This window comes from Hemitrygon akajei, chromosome 6, assembly GCF_048418815.1.
Source record: "Hemitrygon akajei chromosome 6, sHemAka1.3, whole genome shotgun sequence".
In the NCBI taxonomy this organism is placed as follows: Eukaryota; Metazoa; Chordata; class Chondrichthyes; order Myliobatiformes; family Dasyatidae; genus Hemitrygon; species Hemitrygon akajei.
In genome coordinates, this window is record NC_133129.1 from 167,166,536 (window position 1) to 167,189,321 (window position 22,786).

The following is a 22,786-nucleotide window of genomic DNA, read 5'->3' on the forward strand; positions in this document are numbered from 1 at the left end:
GTACCTTTATGGGGTTGTTTGAGTATCTTAGAAACTGCTGATCTCCTGGGACTTTCATGTAAAAGTTGCTTGAAACAGTTTCTAGAGTTTACAGAGAATGGTCCAAGAAACAAAAAAAAAAAATCCATCGAGCAATGATTTGAAATAGAATGGCCAAACTGGTTCAAGCTACCAGAAAGATGACAGTAACCCAAATAACCATGTGTTATGACAGTAATGTGCAGAAGAGCATCTTTGAATCTTTGAATGCACAACACGTTGAATGTTTGAAGTAGATTGGCTACATCAGCAGAAAACAATTAACATACGCTTAGTGGCCACTTTACTAACTGCAGGAGGTATCTAATAAAATGGCCGCTGATTGCACGTGCTGTGAACACCACTTGTAAGGTTTAGCCCAAATGACTGCTTTGGAAGTAAATGGGAGGAATGGAGTTTAACAGGTAACTACACCTTGTATTTACACATAATACAGTGAACAAAGTTGTAATCACCCTTCAATGGAAATGGAAAGCAACACTATGAAGAACACAAACACATGGTGATTTTGGTGGGGTCGTGAGGGGTGCGCTAATATTCTAGAATATAGTACAATAAGCAAAGCGGAGATGTTAGATGCCATGTATCGATAGATTCCAAAGAATGATACCTATCTCAGGATGCTAGGAGAAGTACGAGGGACAGTAAATGGAGCCCTGAAAGAGCTACGTACACACAAAATGCTGCAGGAACCTGGCAGTTCAGGCAGCATCCATGGAGAGAAGTGAATAGTTGAAACTGCCGGCTGAAAGCCTTCATCAGACCCAAGAAGGAAGTGAGAAAAGGCCAGAACAAGAAGGTGGGGGAGAGGAAGGAATACAGGCTGACAGGTGATAGGTGAGACCAGGAGAGAGGAATAAAGTAAGAACCTGGACAATGATGGCTGGAAAAGATAGAAACATAGAAAACCTGCAGCACAGTACTGGGCCTTCGGCCCACAAAGTTGTGCCAAACATGTCCTTACCTTAGAAACTACCTAGGGTTACCCATAGCCCTCCATTTTTCTAATCTCCGTGTACCTATCCAGGAGTCTCTTAAAAGACCCTATTGTTTCCGACTCCATCTCCAAATGTTCATAAATTCTGCCTCTCAGGATCTTCTCCATCAACTTAACAACCACTGAAGTAAGACTCACTGGTCTATAATTTCCAGGGTTATCTATACTCCCTTTCTTGAATAAGGGAACAACATCCACAACCCTCCAATCCTCCGGATTCTCTCCCGTCCTCATTGATGATGCAAAGATCAGTGCCGGAGGCTCAGCAGTCTCCTCTCTTCCTTCCCACAGTAGCCTGGGGTACATCTCATCTGGTTCTGGTGACTTCTCCAACTTGATGCTTTCCAAAAGCTCCAGCACATCCTCATTCTTAATATCTACATGCTCAAGCTTTTCAATACACTGTAAGTCATCCCTACAATTGCCAAGGTCCTTTTCCGTAGTTAATCCTGAAGCAAAGTATTCATTAAGTACCTCGGCTTTCTCCTCCGGTTCCATACACACTTTTCCACCATCACACTTGATTGGTCCTATTCTCTCATGTCTTATCCTCTTTCTCTTCACATACTTGTAGAATGCCTTGGGATTTTCCTTAATCCTGTCCACCAAGGCCATCTCTTGGCCCCTTCTGGCTCTCCCAATTTCATTCATAAGTTCCTTCCTGCTAGCCTTATAATCTTCTAGATCTCTATCATTACCTAGTTTTTTGAACCTTTCGTAAGCTTTTCTTTTCTTCTTGACTGGACTAACAACAGCCTTTGTACACCACAGTTCCTGTACCCTACCATCCTTTCCCTGTCTCATTGGAGTGTACCTATGCAGAACTCCATGCAAATATCCCTTGAATATTTGCCACAGTTCTTCTGTACGTTTCCCTGAGAACATCTGTTCTCAATTTATGCCTCCAAGTTCCTGCCTGATAGCCTCATATTTCCCCTTACTCCAATTAAATGCTTTTCTAACTTGTCTGTTCCTATCCTTCTCCAATGCTATGGTAAAGGAGATAGAATTGTGATCACTATCTCCAAAATTTTGTCCCACTGAGATATCTGACACCTGACCAGTTTCATTTCCCAATACCAGATCAAGTACAGCCTCTCCACTTGTAGGCTTATCTACACATTGTGTCAAGAAACCTTCCTGAACACACCTAACAAACTCCAGCCCATCTAAATCCCTCACTCTAGGACGATGCCAATCAAAATTTGGGAAATTAAAATCTCCCACAACAACAACCCTGTTATTATTGGTCCTTTCCTGAATCTGTCTGCCTATCTGCTCCTCGATATCCCTGTTACTATTGGGTGGTATATAAAAAACACCCAGTAGAGTTATTGACCCCTTCCTATTCCTACCTTCCACGCACAGAGACTCCATTGACAACCCTTCCATAATTTCCTCCTTTTCTGCCGCAGTGACACTATCTCTGACCAACAGTGCCACCCCCCCCACCTCTTTTGCCTTCCTCTATGTCCTTTCTGAAACATCTAAAGCCTGGCACTCGAAGTAGCCATTCCTGCCCCTGCACCATCCAAGTCTCTGTAATGGCCACAACATCATAGCTCCAAGTGCTAATACACTCTCTAAGCTCATCCGCTTTTTTTATAGTACTCCTTGCATTAAAATAGACACATCTCAAACCATTGGTCTGAGCGCATCCCTTTTTTATCATCTGCCTATCCTCCTGTCTTGCACTGTCTACAAGCTTTCTCTATTTGTGAGTCAACTGCCCTTTCCTTCGTCACTTCAGTTCGGTTCCCACCCTCCAGTAATTCTAAATTAAACCCTCCCCAATAGCCTTTGCAAACCTCCCTGCCAGGATATTGGTCCCCTTGAGATTCAAGTGCAACCTGTCCTTTTTGTACAAGTTCCACCCACCCCAGAAGAGGTCCCAATGATCCAGAAATCTGAATCGCTGCCCCCTGCTCCAATCCCTCAGCCACGCATTTATCCCCCAGCTCAATCTATTCCTATACTCACTGTCACGTGGCACAGGCAGTAATCCTGAGATTACTACCTTTGAGGTCTTGCTTCTCAACTTCCTTCCTGTAGTCTGTTTTCAGGACCTCCTCCCTTTTCCTACCTATGTCGTTGGTACCAATATATACCACGACCTCTGGCTGTTCTTGGTCCCACTTCAGGATATCGTGGACGCGATCAGAAACATCCCAGACCCTGGCAGCTGGGAGGCATGCTACCATCTGCGTTTCTTTCCTGCGTCCACAGAATCGCCTGTCTGACCCCCTAACTATAGAGTCCCCTAGCACTGCTGCCATCCTCTTCCTTTCCCAACCCTTCTGAGCCACAGGGCCAGACTCTGTGCCAGAGGCATGGCCACTGTTGCTTCCTCTAGGTAGGCCATCTTCCCCCAACAGTACTCAAACAGGAGTACTTATTGTTAAGGGGGACAGCCACTGGGGTACTCTCTAGCATCTGCCTCTTGCCCTATGGAAGAAAAGCCTTTTGCATCTTAAGTGGTGTTTCACATCACAGTCATTGACTAAACTTTACCTCTACAAAATGAAAAGAAATGTTAGGGATAACTGACCCAAAGCTTGGACAAGAAAATATGATTTTAGAATTGAGTGGAAAGAGGGAAGGAACTTGTGGGAGCAGGGGAAAGGAATGGCTCAGAGCATAAGAAAATTCACACAGCTAAAGTCACATCTGCTGATCATGAAACAATATCATCAGTGTGTGAATGTCCAAAGCAGAGATTTTAGGGATTTTTGGCACAGGAGATCAGAAGGCACGTAGTAGTGGATGGGCATTATTGGTAGGTGAGCACTGGACAGAAAATGTGAATATTAAAATGTAGATATTCCCAGATGAGGACCATGAGATCATAATACCATAAAATAATTAGACTATTTGAAACATTGTCTGATCCACTGATCCTTTTCTCAACCCCATGTTCCTACCTTCTCCTCATAAACCTCAACCCCTTCACCAAACAAGAATCTACCAATCTTTGCCATAAGTATACCAAATGACTTGGCCTCCATAGATTTAACACTCACTGGCCGAAGAAATTCCTTCTCACCTCGATTTTAAAGGGACGCCCCTTTATTCTGTGACTGCCTTCAGATTCTAGACCCTCCAGTAAATGGAGACATCCTCACTACGTCCACTCTATCTAAGCTTTTCAGTTTCAAGTAGCAAGTGGCAATGCAAGTTATTTAGTATACTAATACATTGAGACTGTCTTTCTCAGCTCTGAACACAACACACAGCAATGCCGGAGGAACTGAACAGGTCAGGCAGCATCTATGGAATGAACAGTCGATATTTTGGACTGGATAAAAATATGAGGGGAGGGGAAGAAGGATAGCTAGAAGGTGATAGGTGAAGCCAGGCGGGTGAGGAAGGTAAAGAGCTGGAGATTAAGGAGTCTGATAGGAAATAATGTGGACCGCAGGAGAAAGGGAAAGGAGGAGAGGCTCTAGGGGGAGGTGATAGGTAGGTAAGAAGAGGTAAGAGGCCACAATGGGGAACAGAAGAAAAGGGGAGGGGGAGGGATTTTTTTTAACTGGAAGGAGAAATCGATATTCATGCCATCAGTTTGGAGACTATCCTGAGAGAAAATAAGGTCTTGCTCCTCCATCCATCGTGTCACGAGAGGAGACCAAGGAACATGCATTAATGCCTCCACTGGAACCAGAAGACAAGCCAGCAGCTTTAGTGAATGGGGACATCTTTCAGAGTTGCGTTCATACAGTCATTTAAATAAATCTCTGGCTAACCAATATAAGTGGGGAAGGTCTAAGATGCTGAGTAGCAAACATTATCAGTACGACTATAACAAGATAAAATACTCCGATTCTCTTTTCTGGGGGGCAAACATTTTCCCCCATAATCTATCCACCCCAAAGTTTTTGAATTCAAAAACTGGAGCTCATAACTCTCTCCAAGCCTTAACTATTGACCCAAATGCATTAACTCTTGAGTCTTTATCATATCAGCTCCAATGCTCAAGCACTTCTCTTGTGCCAGTACTCAAGGTAATATCAGATGGAATATAAGGTGTTGCTCCTTCACACAAAGGATGGCCTCACTGGGACATAAGAGGAGGTCATGGATTGATATGTCAGAATGGGAATGGGACTCAGAATTAAAATGTTTGACCACTGGGAAGTTCTTCTTTTGGTGGATGGAGCAGAGGTGCTCGACAAAGCAGCCCCCTATTTACGACAGGTCTCATCAATGTAGAGGACGCCTCACTGGAAGCACCAGACACATTAGAGGACCCCAGCAGATTTGCAGGTGAAGTACTGCCTCATCTAGAATGACTGTTTGGGGTTGAGAATGGAGGTGAGGGAGGAGGTGAATGGACAGGTGTAGCTTGCAGGGTTAAGTGCCAGGAGGCAGATTAATGTGGGAAGCAGAAAGTGGGGACAAGGCAAAGATGTGTTTAATGGTAGGATACCTCTGGAGATGGTTGGGGTTGCAGAGATTGATGTGTTGGATGTGGAGGATCATGGGGTGGTAGGTAAGGACAAGAGGAACTCTATCACTGTTAAAGCAGTGGGAAGATGGGATGAGTGTGGATGGCCAGGAAATAGAGGAGATGTAGGTGAGGGCAGAATCACTGGTGGATGAATGGGAACTTTATGCTTTGAAAAAGGAGGACTTTTTTGATGTCCTGGAAATGAAAGCCTCATCCTGGAACTATATCGGTGGGGACGAAGGAACTGAGAAAAGGGAATTCCATTTTTTTAGGAGACAGGGTGGGAAGTGGCATGGTCAAGATAGCTATGGGAATTAGGTTTATAAAAGATGTTGGTTGACGGCTTGTCTCCAGAGATAGAGACAGAGAGATTGAGAAAGCGGAGGGAGGTGTAAAAAATTACACCTCTACATCTTACAAAATTAATTGCATTCAGTGTAAATAATTGGATGAAATTATTCCAGTTCTGAAGCTTAGTTGGCCACTTCTGATCAAGATCGATGTTTGCAAGTCTGAGATTTTCCTAGTGTCAGTCCTGCACAGATCCATCAATGGACAATGCAAATTTCAAATTCTCACCATGTAAGTGGGAGTTGCCACTGAACATCATAACAAACCAAGAGCACACGGAATTTCCTCATTTAGGCACCATTTAAATGTTCTCTCTGCTCTCAGTTGGACGTGTTGGCAAGCAGAGCCAGAGATAACCAAAGGTGGCTTGGACACTTTCTAAACGGCTTTATAGAGTGTGAAAGAGAGGGGAAATCATGTAGACATGACAGGCTCCAGATGCTGAAATCTGGAGCAACAAACAACCTGCTGGAGTAACTTTTTGGGTCCACAGCATCTGTGGGAGGAAAGGAATTGTCAATGTTTCAAAGAGTCATTGAGAATTCATGAGGGTAATTGGCCAGTAGAGAGAGGAGGTAAGGTTGTGAGTTTAAGCTGAGACAGGGTGTAAGATGACAGGCAGTCCGTGCCAGGTAGGGGAGGGGAGTTGGAAGACAGTGGCAAGAGAATAATGCATGGAGGCAGACAAAGCAAGAGGAAAATAAAATGTGAGGCAGGTGGGACAGGCGATTGAACGTTGCAGATCATCAGAAAGGAGATAAGCAGCAACAAAAAGGTCTACCAGTGTAGGAATCCGACAAATGAAGAGAAAATAATTTTGTGCATATACTCAGTGTCAATCCCATGGTTAGCACACGCATAAAGATACATGTGGCAAGTAATCCTGAAAAAATGGCTGGCTCTGAGGGAGGAGTCGAAGCCTCCTTTAAAGTTCAAATTTAAAACTTCAAAGTAAATTTATTACTTAAGTATGTATATGTCACCCTTTACTACCCTAAGATTCATCTTCTTGTAGAATTCACAGCATAACAAAGAAATACAATCACTCTCCTGCAGCCCGGTTGTCTGCCAGCCATATGTGGATTTTGCTCTTTAGGTTGACAGTCTTCTTTGAATACTGAGAGAAATGGTAGAAACTGGATTAGAATGAAGCTACTCCCTTTGAGATCTGCATTGGTTATGACTCATTGCATGTATTGAGGTGGAACTCATTGCTAACTTTCTGTCACACTGCTTTTAATGAGCGTTGTTTTATGTTGGGAGCACGTCTAATTTTTTGGAACACACAAATATCAAATGGAGTGACAGTATCGTGTAACCTATATATGGTTTCTTCTTGAAATTATAACCTACCAGTTGTCTCGCCTATTTTATTTCCTTACAACTAAAAGATATCTGTCAAAAATTGTTTTTATGAAACTTGTATCACTTTGGTCTTTGTGCTCTTTTGTTTTAAAAACTGCAAAGTTATCATAAACAAGCCATCTTTGAGTTATCTCTATAGCAAGAGGATTTTTTTTTAACTGATGTCAGTATGATGTGCCCTATTAATGTCCTTCTGATTTTATTTCCCCTCTCACTCATGAGAGGAGCTGGAGACAGCAGTAAAGGCATCATTTGTTCTCTACCATTATAATTGAAATTGAGCCCAGAGGTGAGAGCTGACAGGCTAGTTAACTCCTGATCCACATTCATTCCTAACCTTGCACATGCAGGCTCTGTTGTCAGACTCATCCCGTACTGTGACAAGTGAAATCCTGCTTTCTTTTCCCTCCTCTCTCTTCCAATACAAAGCTAACTCAGCAACATCTGAACCTAGGTTTAGCTGTGGAAGGTTTGCACAAGGATCAGCTGGGATTAATTGAAACAATAATTTAATGATGTCAAGATCCAGTTCGAAGAAATTCTTACCAATACATTTTTCTTATATACCTTTGTTTGTAGAATATGTGCATCCTCGCCAGTGCAATATCCATGAGATTCACCAGGATATGGCATAGGAGGGCATGTTCCAATTATGTGGAGTGATTGAATTGGTTCAGTTAGTTTTGCTTGAAAGCTGTGGTGTGCTAAAAGTGTAGAAAAATAGGGGGGCCAAGACATAGTGAGAAAGGTTTTTCTATGGCAGAGGACATAGGAGTAAGAGGATCTGAGGAGGAACATTGTCACCCAGAGGCTAATTGGATCCAGCATGCACTGTCCGAGGGGATGGTGAAAGCATTTATCTAGATAAATATTTGAATCAGCAAAGCACAAAAGACTATGAATCAATTGTAGGAAATGAGAATAGTGTGCATTAGGAATTTGATTGTTGGCATGAACATGTTGAGCTGAAGAACCTGTTTCTCTATAACTGCATCATTCCAGCCCTTGTACTGTGAGAACAGTTGAAAGTAAATTATGGGTCCATTGTTACCTACACATCAAACAATATGTGGAAGACATTTAGTGAAAGGAACTTTGTGAACCCAATAAGTTTATATGTGTGGTGAACTACATATACCTGTCTGGATACGCCCCTCCCCCCCCCCCCCCCCCCCCGCTGACTGCTCCTGTGGCTCCTCCCACAGACCCTGGTATAAAGGCGATTGGAGACACAGCCCCGGCCTCATTCTCCAGGATGTTGTGTGGTGGTCACTTGCTGCTTCTTCTTCCTTCCAGTCAATAAAAGCCTACTTTAACCCACGTCTCAGAGTTATTGATGGTGCATCAATTTTATTGGCTGGAAGTCTTAAAACATGGAAAGCATTTTACATCCAGAAAAATTGGACATTGATCCTCAAGGCTCAGAAGCAGCTCTTGCCTTTGAACTCTGGCTTGCATGCTTCCAATCATACTTGGAACAGATTCCCGTGACTGAGCCCGGTATTATGCACAGAATCCTCCTTTCGAGGGTCACCCCGAAAGTTTACTCCCTTATCAGGGACCTGCCGACCTACCAAGGGGCACTGGACGCCCTCAAAAGACAGTACCTGCAGCCGGTAAACACTGTCTACGCAAGACATCGCTTAGCGATGCGGCGGCAGTGGACCGGCGAGTCGAGCGCTGATTTTCTCCGAGCCCTACAGGCACTCGTGCGGGCCTGCGACTGCAAGGGACTGACGGTGGAACAACATTCGGAGCTGCTGGAAGTCTGCCACTGGGACCACCCTACCGGCTTGGCTGACATCCCCAGGGCCAGTGCTGCTCCGGAAACATGCGAGGAGCAATAAATACTCCCCGCTGGTCGAGAGGGTTCACCTACTACATGCGAACCCCCAGTATGCCTACATAGTCTTACCTGATGGGCGGGAGAACACGGTCTCCATCCGCGACCTGGCACCCACAGGAGCAGCAGACCACTACCCCGAACACTCCACGGTAATTATGAACCCTGTACCCTAGGTGACACCGCGCACACCAAGCCCTACACAGACTCCTCACGACACTCCTATACCGGGCGTCTCACACACGCATATACCAGGCGCCTCGTACATGCATGAGGGATCACTGATGCCTAGTGGGCTGACACCTCCAGTTAGGCCGGAACCAGTACAACCACCGTCTCCGGTGCAATCACCACCGGCATACCGGCATCTGTGCAATCACAGCCGGTGCTATGTAGTTCGCAGTGACAGATTCGACCACCTGATAGACTTAACCTGTAAATATACTTGTAAGAAACTTCGCCCCATGGGGATTCTCTTTTAAAACGGGGGGGGGGGGGGTGAATGTGGTGAACTACATATACCTGTCTGGACACGCCCCCCCTGCTGACTGCTCCTGTGGCTCCTCCCACAGACCCCGGTATAAAGGCGATTGGAGACACAGCCCCGGCCTCATTCTCCAGGATGTAGTGTGGTGGTCATTTGCTGCTTGTTCTTTCTTCCAGCCAATAAAAGCCTACCTTAACCCACATCTCAGAGTTATTGATGGTGCATCAATATGGCAACTTGAATTCATGACTGATACCACCTTCCAATTAAATTCCAGATTTACTTAATTGAATTTAATTGCTCCTGTTACTAAGATTTAAAAATGCCTCCATGTTAAAGATCTATACCTCTGGATATTAATATAGTAACCAAACTATGGAACTGCTGTAACTATATGCATTCCATTGTGATTTAGTAAGGTGGCTGCTATATCTAGCAGCAGAGTTCTTATTCACAAATAGATCTTGCTGGCAAAATTCAAAACCACGAACTTGCAGATACTGTAAATTTGGAAATAAAAACAGAAACTATTGGAAGTATTCAGCAGCTCAGGCAGCATCTGCAGAAGGAGACACAGTGTGAATATTTTGGGTTGATGGCCTTTCATCAGAATCTTTCATGCACTTGAAATGTTGGCTCCGTACCCCATTGACAGATGCTGACTAATCTGCTGAAAAGTTTCAGTATTTTCTGCTATTTTGCTGCCAATATCACCACTAAATGCACACTTGCCTAACTCAGACACCAAGATGGTTATGGATAAAATGTGTAAAATAGACTAACACAAATTCAGATGGAAATTCTGTATTAATAACTTGTTGCATATTTGCAACGAGATGTTCTAAAGCCTCCAATAAGTTATGTATTACTTTGTTATATTCCTCTTGTAAAATCTGAATTTATTTTTTCTTGTTCTACACAATCTGTATTTAGTCTTGGAGCATTCAGCATCAATTCAAAAAGACTGAGCTTGAAGTAATATTTACAAATGCATATTTTTATCAGTAAATCAGTGTTCCTAGGAACAAAGTAAGCTTTACTTCCTGTGGTGTCACCATTGGATCAGAACAAAGCTGCAGGATCATTTCTCAGCTACTGGGGTTATTGAATCATTCAAAACCTCAACGTCAGTCACTTTTTGATTGGTTTGCAAATTCTCTGCCCGTGGGAGACAAGGAACTCTTTGCTTTCTTCATAATTTTGATTTTAAAAGCTGGATGTAGCACAACAATCATAGCGCGAGAGTTCATTTATGTGAAAAATATAAAGTCGTTCAAACACAGAAGCTAATAAATGCAGATGAGCTTAAAGTGATCAAGGAGGGCCACTTCTTCAGATTTACCAGAGGATCCATATAATCTATAATTCTCCTACGTTCTAAAGAATGCAAGAAAAAGTAGTAGGTGTCAGCTGTGTGGCTCTTAAAAGTTTGTTCAGTACTTCATAAAACCAATGGAGATTTGAATATTAACTTTAGATCCACTTTCTTTCCTCATACTCTTAAGCCTTTATCTGCCTACAGTCTAAAAACATTGTCTGACTTGCTCTTGGATATGTATATAAAGGCTGAACATTTGTTGGTCTCTAGGATAAAGAAATAGAAAGATGCACAATTCTCTCAGGAAAGAAATGTTTACCTCATTTCTTACTTAAGTGGGCTGGATTTTTCCACCCAGTGGAACTATGCTTACAGTTTCTAATTTGTTGAGCTTTTTATGATCTTGTATGTCTTAGTGAAATTTCTTCTCATTCTTTTCGACTTCAGAAGATGTTGGCCCTGATCTCATAGCCTAGATTCATCCCTAAATCAAAGCTGCAAAAACACATGACCGGATTATCATCATATTATAGATGATGGGACCTTGTTGTCTATCTGAAAAATAATTTCTCTATGTTCCAACCTTGACTGTGTTTCAACTGTTGTTTTTTTCTGCAGAGTATTTTGGAGATCACATATTATATTCTCAGAAACCTTCTTCATTTATATTAGTAATTTACATGGTAAAGAATGTTGTCTCTAATATAATGGTGCCTCTCAATTACTATTGGAGTAAAATTGTCCCTGCAGTTTACTACATGAAGTACTTTAAACCAGGAGTCTCAGTGGTAAAAAAACAGTGCCCCATGGGTGAAAGGGAAGGAGGAGGGACGCCAGGGGGAGGATGTGGTGTAGTGAAGGGGTCAGTGAGGAGCCAGAATGTGGAATTACAAAGAAGAGAAGGGGAGCTGGGAGAAATTACTGGAGAAATCAATGTTCATGCTGTTGGGTTGGAAGCTGAACAAAGGGAATATGAGATGTTGCTCCTCCAACCTGAGAGTTTTTCTCTTGTGGCAGTAGAGGAGGACACAGACCAATGAATGTGGAGTGGAAGTAAAATGGTTGGCCACCAGGAAATCCTCCCTGTTCCGGATAGAGCGGAGTTGCTCAACAAAGCCAGATATATGTTGGGTCTCAGTGATGTGGAAGAGTTCACAGCAGGAACACCCGAAGTGAAAATATTGCCTGGAATTTAGTAGCGTTGAAGGAAAGAGGAACCTAGAAATAAATGTTCACCTGTAACATCACACATGGCTAAATGTGTTGGACAGATTTCAATTAATGGTTGTGTGTCATTGCTCCTGACCAAATTCCAATCATGACCAATGGTGATGTTCCCCGAAAGCCGAAAGAAGGGTGGTCTTTATCTCACTGTTCTAAGTACATTATGGACAATGCAAAGAAAAAATATAGAATCTGGTATCCAGGCCAGGAAGAGAGGAAAATTAAAGGTCATGTATGTTAATAGTGACAAAGTTATGTTTGCAGAGGTGGTCAAAATTAGTTGGTATGGACTGCCAAAGTGTCTCATGTGACTGTACTTTGTTCTATTGATGTTGCCTGGCCTGCTGAGTTCTTCCGGTATTTTGTGTGTGTGCTTGGTATGGGCTGACACAGTGTATTAGATAGAAAGTGGTTGATGCAATGTTTGTGGACTGACTGTACTGCTAAAGAAATTAGATTGGTGATGAGTATGATAACTATGGTGTATTGGCTTAGAAAACTTGCTGTGGTTTCAAATGAATGTTTCTATAGCATTGGCTGAAAACGATTGTTGGAGCTGTTTTCTCTCGGCATCAACAACTGCATTAAGTGATTTTGAGAAGAAAGAGTTATTTTCCAGTTTCTATTTGATTGATATGAAAATTGATATGCTCAGTTCTGGTCGCCTCACTACAGGAAGGATGTGGAAGCTGTAGAAAGGGTGCAGAGGAGATTTTTGAGGATGTTGCCTGGATTGGGGAGCATGCCTTATGAGAATAGGTTGAGTGAACTCGGCCTTTTCTCCTTGGAGTGATGGAGGATGAGAGGTGACCTGATAGAAGTGTATAAGATGATGAGAGGCATTGATTGTGTGGATAGTCAGAGGCTTTTTCCCAGGGCTGAAATGATTGCCACAAGAGGACACAGGTTTAAGGTGCTGGGGAATAGGTACAGAGGAGATGTCAAGGGTAATTTTTTACTCAGAGAGTGGTGAGTGCGTGGAATGGGCTGCCGGCAATGGTGGTGGAGGTGAATACGATAGGGTCTTTTAAGAGGCTTTTAGATAGGTACATGGAGCTTAGTAAAAATAGAGGGCTATAGGTAAGCCAGTAATTTCTAAGGTAGGGACATGTTTCGCACAACTTTGTGGGCCAAAGGGCCTGTATTGTGCTGTAGGTTTTCTGTGTTCTATGTTCTATGATTATTGACAATGTAAACAATTGAGCACTGATCAACTAAACCCCTTGGAAATCATGGAGTGGTTGTGACCCAGATTTCTGGTGCACCTACAGGCATGGTTAGGATCCAATCCAAAACATAAATTCTTTCTTTTGATTTTATCTCAATTACAGGGGGGAGGGGGAAATCATCTAGAGAGCTTGATTTATTAAATAACAGGAGAAAATCTGGCAAAGGACCATCTCTTAAAGCAGTGCAGCTCAGCAATATGAGGGATGATAAAGGAAAAAGAAACAGATTATCTTCTGTTACACAATGAAGATATATAGACAGAACAGCTCCCCTTAATTGAAAGCAAGACAATGTTGTATTGTAAGTGATACACAAAAAGAAAATGAACATATATACTGTATTGTAGTCAAAGCATTACTGCTGCAGCAAAATAGAGCTTTAGGAATGCCATAAATCACTGAATATGTTATGGGACACAGATAAACCAAAAGATAAGAGTCTATAGCTCATGACATCTGTGGAAAATGTAATTCAGTATTTAATGCCTTTGGAATTGGTAAAGGTGACCATGACTTTTAAATTCATGTAATGACCCCATAGGTAAGGAAATTTTCCAAACCATATCTAAGTGACAGACTTTTAACAACCTTCTGAAATGGATTCTTCCCCCAAACTGTCAGGCTTCTGAACACCCTCCGCTACCACCCAGTACACTTTATTTATGGTAGAGCCGGTAACATTATATTGCTGGAGATTTAACTATACGTTGCATATGCACTTTATGTCAGCTTGTACATCTACAGAATTTTTTTTATTATCCGTTAATACTGTTGTGTTAATATTATTCAATGTGCTGCATGCGATATATGTACTGTGTTTTGCTTTGTGGTCCCAGGGGAAAGTTGTTTCGTTTAGCAGTGTACATGCATACTGTTGAATGACAATACACTTGAAATCGAACTTGGACATACCAGTTAAGAGCACTACTGAACAAAGTTAAAGGGAGAGCTCTCCTGTGTCATCTGTAACCAGAGAATAAATAATATAAAATAAACCATTTCCCTGAGGAGGGTAGCTAAAAGTTTGATGCTACCACCAGGCACCTTTTCCTTTGGAAGTACAGTACTGTGCAAAAGTCTTAGGGACTTTTATATAGATAGAGTGCCTAAGACCTTTGCACAGTATTGTAGTATTTTATTTATTGCATTCTACTGCTGCTGCTGCTGCTGCAAAAAAGAAAAAAAAAAGTCAAGACATATGGGAGTGATGATAAATCTGATTCTGATACAGGTTGTTGTTGTGGACTGAGAGTAAGAATTGGACGGAGAGAGGAGATTCATGCTTGGGAAAAGGGGAAGGGAGAGGGGGGGAGGGGGGAGAGAGCGGAAGTGCCAGAGAGACATTCTGTAATGAATAATAAATGAATTGTTTTTAATCAAATGACCTGGCACCTCAGGGCTGAGCGTGTTTGCACATGTGCCACCACACCCCCTACGCCTGGCATTCCTACTCTGTCACCTGTCCCACACCCCTTTCATGGCATTCCACCTCTTGCCAGTCCCAACATCCTTCACTCCTGCTGGATTACAAACTCACTCTCAGCTGCACATTGACAAACATAGCATTGTGCAAAAGCCTTAGGCACCCTAGCTATGTATATCTGCCTAAGACTTTTGCACAGTACTCTATGTGTTAAGATTTGCTTTTATCAGCAGTGTGTCTCACTATTGCAGATGTTTCTAGTGAGACTCACTGAGTATTTAACAATGCTCGAGATTCCTACAGAATCAAAAATAATGAAGAGCAATATTGCTGGAAACTAAATTGTGCTGATTTTTAATAAATGGTTTATGAAATGTAAAACACCTCAGGTACTAGTCTATGGATTAATTGAATTTGGATGCATAAATACTATCTACTTGAATATTGCAGAGAAAAGACAATGGGAATGCAGAACAGATTATATAGTCAAGAAGAGATAAATAATCCATTTTTATCTTCTTGAGATAACACAAAAGGAGATGTTTAGAATGTTGATTCGTGGTCATTAAATATATTGGTAAGTTACAGACGGAGGTGGCTGCATGGAGTAACTCTCGGAGTGAGTTCTTATTGAAAAGTAAACTCAGTATTGCTTGCAGTTAAGTTGCCAGGTGGCTACCCATTCCAGGTTCATATTTAAGAAAAATTGGTGTAAAGGGTTTCTCATGTTACTGCGTATGTTAATCAAAATGGCTTCTTCGTTAAGTAAAAGTAGGGATGCTTCTTTGTTATGGTAACTGGAGAGAGAGTGCTTTCTCTTGCAGCTTGTTTGGGTTATGATTACTGATAATGAGAATTGTATTCATTTGTTAACCAATTGGGATAGATGTTATTCTCTCTTGTGGGTCTGTGAGCTGTGGTTTCACGGGTTTTTGGGGAGTTGGAGAGGAGATCGCGAGGAAGCTGGACAGTGCTGGAGGCGCTGCTGGTCGATCACCAAGGGTGGTCTCAGGCGCGCGGGTGGTGGAGGTTGGAGAAGATCTAATAGTGGACCGATGACTTCAATGGTTGAGCTCCAATGATTGTGCACTAATTGACTGAACCCTGATAAGTTCTGGCGCCACTTCTTCCTTTTCTTTTTTTTCATACATATTGTATCACTATTAATCACTTAGTTCTAGTAAGATATATAAAGTGTAAAAGTGTATTCTGCAAATGGTGTGAGGTTTGATATTGTGTGTGCGAGTTTATATTAGTGTACATTTCACAGCATCCATGTATACGGGAGGTGCGGTTTGGTGGGTGGATGAATTTTCCCCTAGACATACACCAGCTGATAGCGTGAGCATTACATTTGTGGGGGCTCATCCGGGATTGAATTTTCAGTAAGCTGGGTAAATCGCGCACGTTCAGTAGTGTGGAGATGGATCAAGATAAGATTGTAAATTGGAGTGAGTTAGATGATGTACCGGTGAATCATGCATGTGTGTTAAGAGGGGTGGTTTTCTGCATTTCGTAAGGTGTGTTAGTGTGGGGGTTGAGCTTGTTCAAAGGTATGGGGCAGATAGAGCGGGTGGCTAGAAGGTGCGGTAAAAAGGTGGAGGCTAGCTAGGTGTTGGTTCGTACGAGTGCTGATGCCATGACATTGGAACTGCCAGCGACAGTCAGTGTCCTGGGGAGGCGGGACCGTGGGGCCTCCACCCCCTCCCGGAGGACGAAGGTGAGGAGACACCGGAGGAGGAGCTAGATGTGACCACAGGGGAGGTGCCAGTAACCAGTAAGGGGGGGGGGGTCAGAGTGGAAAAGCTTCACCAGGCCCCGCCCCCAGCTAGAGGGAAGGCCTCCGAGCTGGCAGCCGCCCTTAACTCCCTGGTGGGAGTGGCCGAGAGGCCATGGTCAAAGATGGGGGGGTTTTCTCAGGAGCCACGCCTACTCCGGACGGGGAGGTTGGCTATGATACCTGGATTGAAAACACGTCCCTGTTGGTAGAGGCTTGGCCAGGCTCAGATGAGAAAAAGAGACAGCAATTCATGGGAAGTTTGAGGGGTGTGGTCAGAGTAGTCCAGGAGCTGCAAGTTGAACAGCCCTCAGCTTCATTGGTGGAGTATTTAGAAGCTTTGGAGGGAGCATTTCGGATGTCAGGGGATCCCTGGCTGCTTTCAGTGGAGTTTCACACATGGAGCAAGGGAGGGGGGAAAAGCTCTCAGAATACATTTTTCGGCTGGAGAGAATGCTTACTGGATTGCAACGCCGGGGGGTAGTGAAGGTGTACGAAGTAGCAAGAGTGAGGATGAAACAGATATTTAGTGGTTCCCTGGAGGAGGACAAGGTGGCGTGGAGTCTCCGGCAGTCCTATAAAAAGAGCCCCCCTCCATCATTCGGGCAGCTGATTAGAGAGGTGCAGGAGGAAGAGAGCACGTTGGGCATTTGGAGAAGTACAGTCTACTCATGGATAGTCAACATGGCTTTGTGAAGGGAAGATCATGCTTCACGAGCCTGATTGAGTTTTTTGAAGAGGTAACAAAAGAAATTGATGAGGGTAGGGCAGTGGATGTGGTCTACATGGACTTTAGCAAAGCATTTGACAAGGTCCCTCACGAGAGACTCATCCAGAAAGTCATGAGGCATGGGATAAGTGGAACCTAGGCTGTTTGAATAAAAAATTGGTTTAAAGGATGAAAGCAGAGGGCAGTTGTGGAAGGAAAGTATTCTACCTGGAGGTCAGTGACTAGTGGAGTGCTGCAGTGATGTGTCCTGGGACCCCTGCTATTTGTGATTTTTATAAATGACCTGGATGTAGAGGCAGAAGGATGGGTGAGTAAGTTTGCGAATGACACGGAGATTGGAGGAGTTGTGGATGAAGCTGGAGGTTGTTGAAGGTTACAAGAGGATATAGACAGGCTGCAGATTTGGTCAGAAAAATGGCAGATAGAGTTCAATCTGGACAAATGTGAGGTGATGCATTTTGGAAGGACAAACCAGAAGACTGAGTACAGGATTAATGGTCAGTTACTTAAGAGTGTGGATGAACAAAGGGATCTTGAGGTTCAAATCCATACATCCCTCAAGGTCGCTGCACAGGTTGATAGAGTAGTTAAGAAGGCCTGTGGGATGCTAGGCTTCATTAACGGGGGATTGAGTTCAAGAGTAGAGAGGTCATGTTGCAACTCTACAAATCTCTGGTGAGACCACACTTATTGTGTTCAATTTTGGTCACCTCATTATAGGAAGGATGTGGAAGCTATGGAGAGGGTGCAGAGGAGATTTACCAGGATGTTGCCTGGTTTGGAGAACAAGTCATATGAAGCAAGGTTAGCAGAGCTGGTACTTTTCTCTTTGGAGCGTAGAAGAATGAGAGGGGACTTGATAGAGGTCTACAAGATTATGAGAGGCATAGATAGGGTGGATAGTCAGTACCTGTTTCCCAGGGCACCAATAGCAAACACCAGAGGGCATATGTACAAAATTAAGGGAGGGAAGTTTAGGGGAGACATCGGGGTAGGTTTTTTACACAGAGGGTTGTGAGTGCCTGGAATGACTTGTCAGGGATGGTGGTGGAGGCTAAAACATTAGGGGTATTTAAGAGCCTCTTGGACAGGCGCATGGATGAAAGAAAAATGGAGGATTATGGGGTAGTGTGGGTTTAGTACTTCTTTTTAAGGATTATATGGGTCGGCACAACATGGAGGGCTGAAGGCCCTGTACTGTGCTGTGGTGTTCTATGGTTCTATGTTCTTTGGGCCGAAAAAGGAGCTCGGGCCACCGGGAGCAATCCTCAGTGGTACAGAAAGTGGTGGCCGGGTTGAGGACTGAGAAACCCAAGGGGTCCCAGGGGAGTAGGGATCCCCCACCCCATTTGAGGGGATGGACAGGGAGAGTACCCCCTTGGGAGAACGACCCGCTCAGTGGGCTGGGAGTGGTGGGCGTCTTGGGAGAGAAGGGGTAGTGGGTAGCATGTCCTAAAACTGTGGGTAAGAAGGGCATTTCCGGCGGGAATGTGAGCGGCCAAGGGTGTGCTACAGCTGTGGGGAAGAGGGACACTTTCAGTGGGATTGTGAGAGACAAGGCGTCCGGCAGAGGGCAAGCCCTCGGGTGACTAAGAAGGGAGAGGTGTCGGGAAACTTAGGAGAGACTAAGTGAGGGAACGGACTGGAGTCTCTGGAGGAACACGCTCCCAGAAATCAACCAGGGGACCACCGAAAGCCCAAGCCTTTATTCCGGCTGGGCTGTTGGGACCCCCATTCCAGTGTGTGTCTACGGATAGGGGGAGTTTATGCAAAACCATCCTCGACACAGGATCGCAGGTTACCTTATTGTACCGGTCGTCCTACAACCAATATCTAAAGCACTTGCCAGTAACCCCGTTTAATGCACTGGAGATTTGGGGTGTGAGTGAGGGGGACTACCCATATGATTGGTACCTGGCAGCAGGACTGGAATTCTTGGAGGGCGATGTGGGAGTGTCTGAAGCTATTGAGACATTGGTGTTGGTTTGGCCGGACCCGGTGGAAACAGGTGGCACTGCCCTTCTGGTGGGGTCTAACTCCCCCCTTGTGCGACGGCTCCTGGGAGCCTGTAAGGAGAAGGCGGGGGAGAACTTTCTGGAGACCCTCTTGGTACACCCAGTGTTTTGAGCAGTGTTCGAAGAAGTGGGTGACCTCCAAGGCCTGGATCCTGAGTGCAAATGAGGGACGGTGTGGTGCACGCAGGCGAGCGTAAAGTGATACGGCCACGGGAGGTGGCACTAGTGATGGGGATCCTCAGATGAGTTTGACGTGGGCTGCTCCAAGAGCACTTTCCATACCATCCGTGTGACTGAGGACACCCCGTTCAGAGAGAGGTCATGGCGATTGGCCCCTGCAGATATGGAAGGTGTGCGGCAGCACTTGTGCAAGTTGAAGGAAGCTGGAATCATCACTGAGTCCTGAAGCCCCTATGCATCCCCAATAGTAGCGACCCGGAAGAAGAACAGAAGGATACACATGTGTGTGGACTATCGGACTTTGAATCGGTGCACTGTCCTTGACCAGTATACCGTCTCAAGGGTCGAAGACACACTGGCCTGTGGCGAAGGTGTTATGGGAGAAGTACTTTGTTCATTATGGCCTACCCAGGCAGATCCATTGTGATCAGGGACAGGACTTTGAGAGCCGGCTTATTCATGAATTACTGGGTATGCCTGGGGTTGAGAAATCCAGGACCACACCTTAACACCCGCAGCGTGATCCTCAGCCCGAGAGGTTTAACCGGACACTGTTGGATATGCTCGGGACTCTGGAGATTGGTCAGAAAAGTAAGTGGAGTCAGCACATCGGGCATTTGGTTCACTGTTACAACTGTACTCGCAATGACGCTACAGGGTACTGGCTTTATTATCTGATGTTCGGGTGGGAAGCGAGATTGCCCATTGACTTGTGTTTTGGGACTGAGGCGGGTGAATTACCTTCGAAGCCATATCTGAAGTATGTGCCTGATATGAGGACAGAGTTGAAAAGGGCATACGAGTTGGCCGAGGCGGCGGCCACCAAGCAGAATCAGAGGAATGAGAGGAGATATGATCAGAAAGTGAAGTTCGCCCAACTATCGCCGGGAGACCGGGTTCTTGTACGGAATTTAGGACTACCTGGTAAGCACAAGTTGGTGGTTCACTGGGCGGCCACCCCCTATGTGGTAGAGAGCCAGATGCCGAATCTACCTGTTCACCGGGTGAGACCAGAGGATGGGAAGGGGCCTGTCAAGGTACTCCATCGGAATCACCTGTTGCCCCGAGTCAAGCAGTGCAGGTGGATCAAGAGCCCAAGTGGCAGGTTATGCCTAGTACAAGGACTCTGTGAGGGCGCGGGGCGAGTAAAGAGCCTGCTGTGGAAGAGACTGGACCGGTCCTCATCCCGGAAAGGGATACAGCTTCGGAAGATGACAATTCAGATGTGTGGCACCTGTTTCCGTTCGCTAATTCCCCAGTACCGGAAGAAAAGGCTCCTGGGCCTTCCCCCACTGAGCTAGGTGAGAGGAGGGAGGGTGTTGAGGGGCAGACTGAGATACAGCCGGCATTGGGGGGAGAGAAGGTGGAACCCAAACACAAGACAGAGGGCTCTCAGGTGAAGAGGGATCCCAGTGAGGGAGAGGGTGAAGGTCCAACAGGAAGACCTGGGGTGTTCCCTGTAGAGTCGGAGGCAGAAGGGTCGGCAGAGGAGGTACGGAGGTCTTAGAGAAGTAGGCACCACCCGGAGCGATTGACATATGCAGCGCCGGGAGAACCGAGTGTGATCTCTACCACCCTGGGAAGTTATGTCACTGCTTTCTGCACCTGGGTTGGGTTTTGTGTTTTGCAAGAAGCATTGGAGAACTCTGTTAATGTCATGAGGGCATTGCTTTTGTTGGTGGGGGGAGAATGTGAAGTTTTCTTATGTTACTGCGTATGTTAATCAAAATGGCTTCTTTGTTAAAAGTAAAAATGCTTCTTGGTTACGCTAACCGGAGAGTGAGTGCTGTCTCTCGCAGCTTGTTTGGGTTATGATAACTGATAATTGGAATTGTATTCATTTGTTAACCAATTGGGATAGATGTTATTCTTTCTTGTGGGTCTGTGAGCTGTGGTTTTACGGGTTTTTGGGGAGTTGGAGAGGAGATCACGAGGAAGCTGGACAGTGCTGGAGGCGCTGCTGGTCGATCACTGAGGGTGGTCTCAGGCGCGTGGGTCGTGGAGGTCGGAGAAGATCGAATAGTGGACCGAAGACTTCGATGGTTGAGCTCCAACGATTGTGCACTAATTGACTGAACCCTGATAAGTTCTGGCACCTTTTCTTTCCTTTCTTTTCTTTCATATATATTGTATCGCTATTAATCACTTAGTTCTAGTAAGATTTATAAAGTGTATTCTGTAAACGTACATGGTGTGCGGTTTGATATTGCGTGTGCAAGTTTGTACCAGTGTGCAGTTCACAACATACACATATACGGGAGTCGGGGTTTGGCTGGTGGACGAATTTTCCCCTAGACATACACCAGCCGATTGCGTGAGCGTTACACTGGAAATATAAATAGTATATCTAGTAATTTTCATATCGATCAAATAGAGAAAAATAATTCTTTCTTCACAAAAGCACTTAATGCAGTTGTTGATGCCGAGTAGCAGTATAAAGCACACAGTTGTTTATTGATTCCACTATGAAGTACCTGCACCTTTTCCAAAATATTGTACCTCCTCATCCTGCTGAATATCTGATTATTGGAAAATCACAATCATATATTTTGGAGAAAATTCAGGATGCACAAAATGGATTTTGCAATGTTTGCGACCTTGGGATCATTATTTAGCAGAACACAAAATATCAACCTGAAAAGGATAGTTTGTGATCTTTCATTTGCCAGCTTCAAACAGTTTAAATGTTTTGTGAAGCATATAATAATGCAATAAAATTAAAGTTCTTGGAGAATGTGAGAAAACTGAAATTAAAAATATGCTGGAAACAGCAATTCCGAGAAAGAGAAATAAAGTTAAAAATGTAGCTAAGAAAGCTTATGGAGTGTTAGCTTTCATAAGTCGAGGGATAGAGTTTAAGAGTCGCGATGTAATGATGCAGCTTTACAAAACTCTAGTTAGGCCGCACTTGGAGTACTGTGTCTAGTTCTGGTTGCCTCACTATAGGAAGGATGTGGAAGCATTGGAAAGGGTACAGAGGAGATTTACCAGGATGCTGCCTGGTTTAGAGAGTATGGATTATGATCAGAGATTAAGGGAGCTAGGGCTTTACTCTTTGGAGAGAAGGAGGGTGAGAGGAGACATGATAGAGGTGTACAAAATATTAAGAGGAATAGACAGAGTGGACAGCCAGTGCCTCTTCCCCAGGGCACCACTGCTCAGTACAAGAGGACATGGCTTTAAGGTAAGGGGAGGGAAGTTTAAGGGGGATATTAGAGGAAGGTTTTTCACTCAGAGAGTGGTTGGTGTGTGGAATGCACTGCCTGAGTCAGTGGTGGAGGCAGATACACTAGTGAAGTTTAAGAGACTACTAGACAGGTATATGGAGGAATTTAAGGTGGGGGGTTATATGGGAGGCAGG

At 44.4% G+C, this 22,786-nt stretch overlaps 1 protein-coding gene across 2 annotated transcripts in view; it reads right to left on the reverse strand.

Moving 5' to 3' along the window:
* Positions 1 to 22,786, reverse strand: part of luzp2 (leucine zipper protein 2) — a 405,480-nt gene that overhangs the window by 6,340 nt on the left and 376,354 nt on the right. The window lies entirely within an intron of this gene.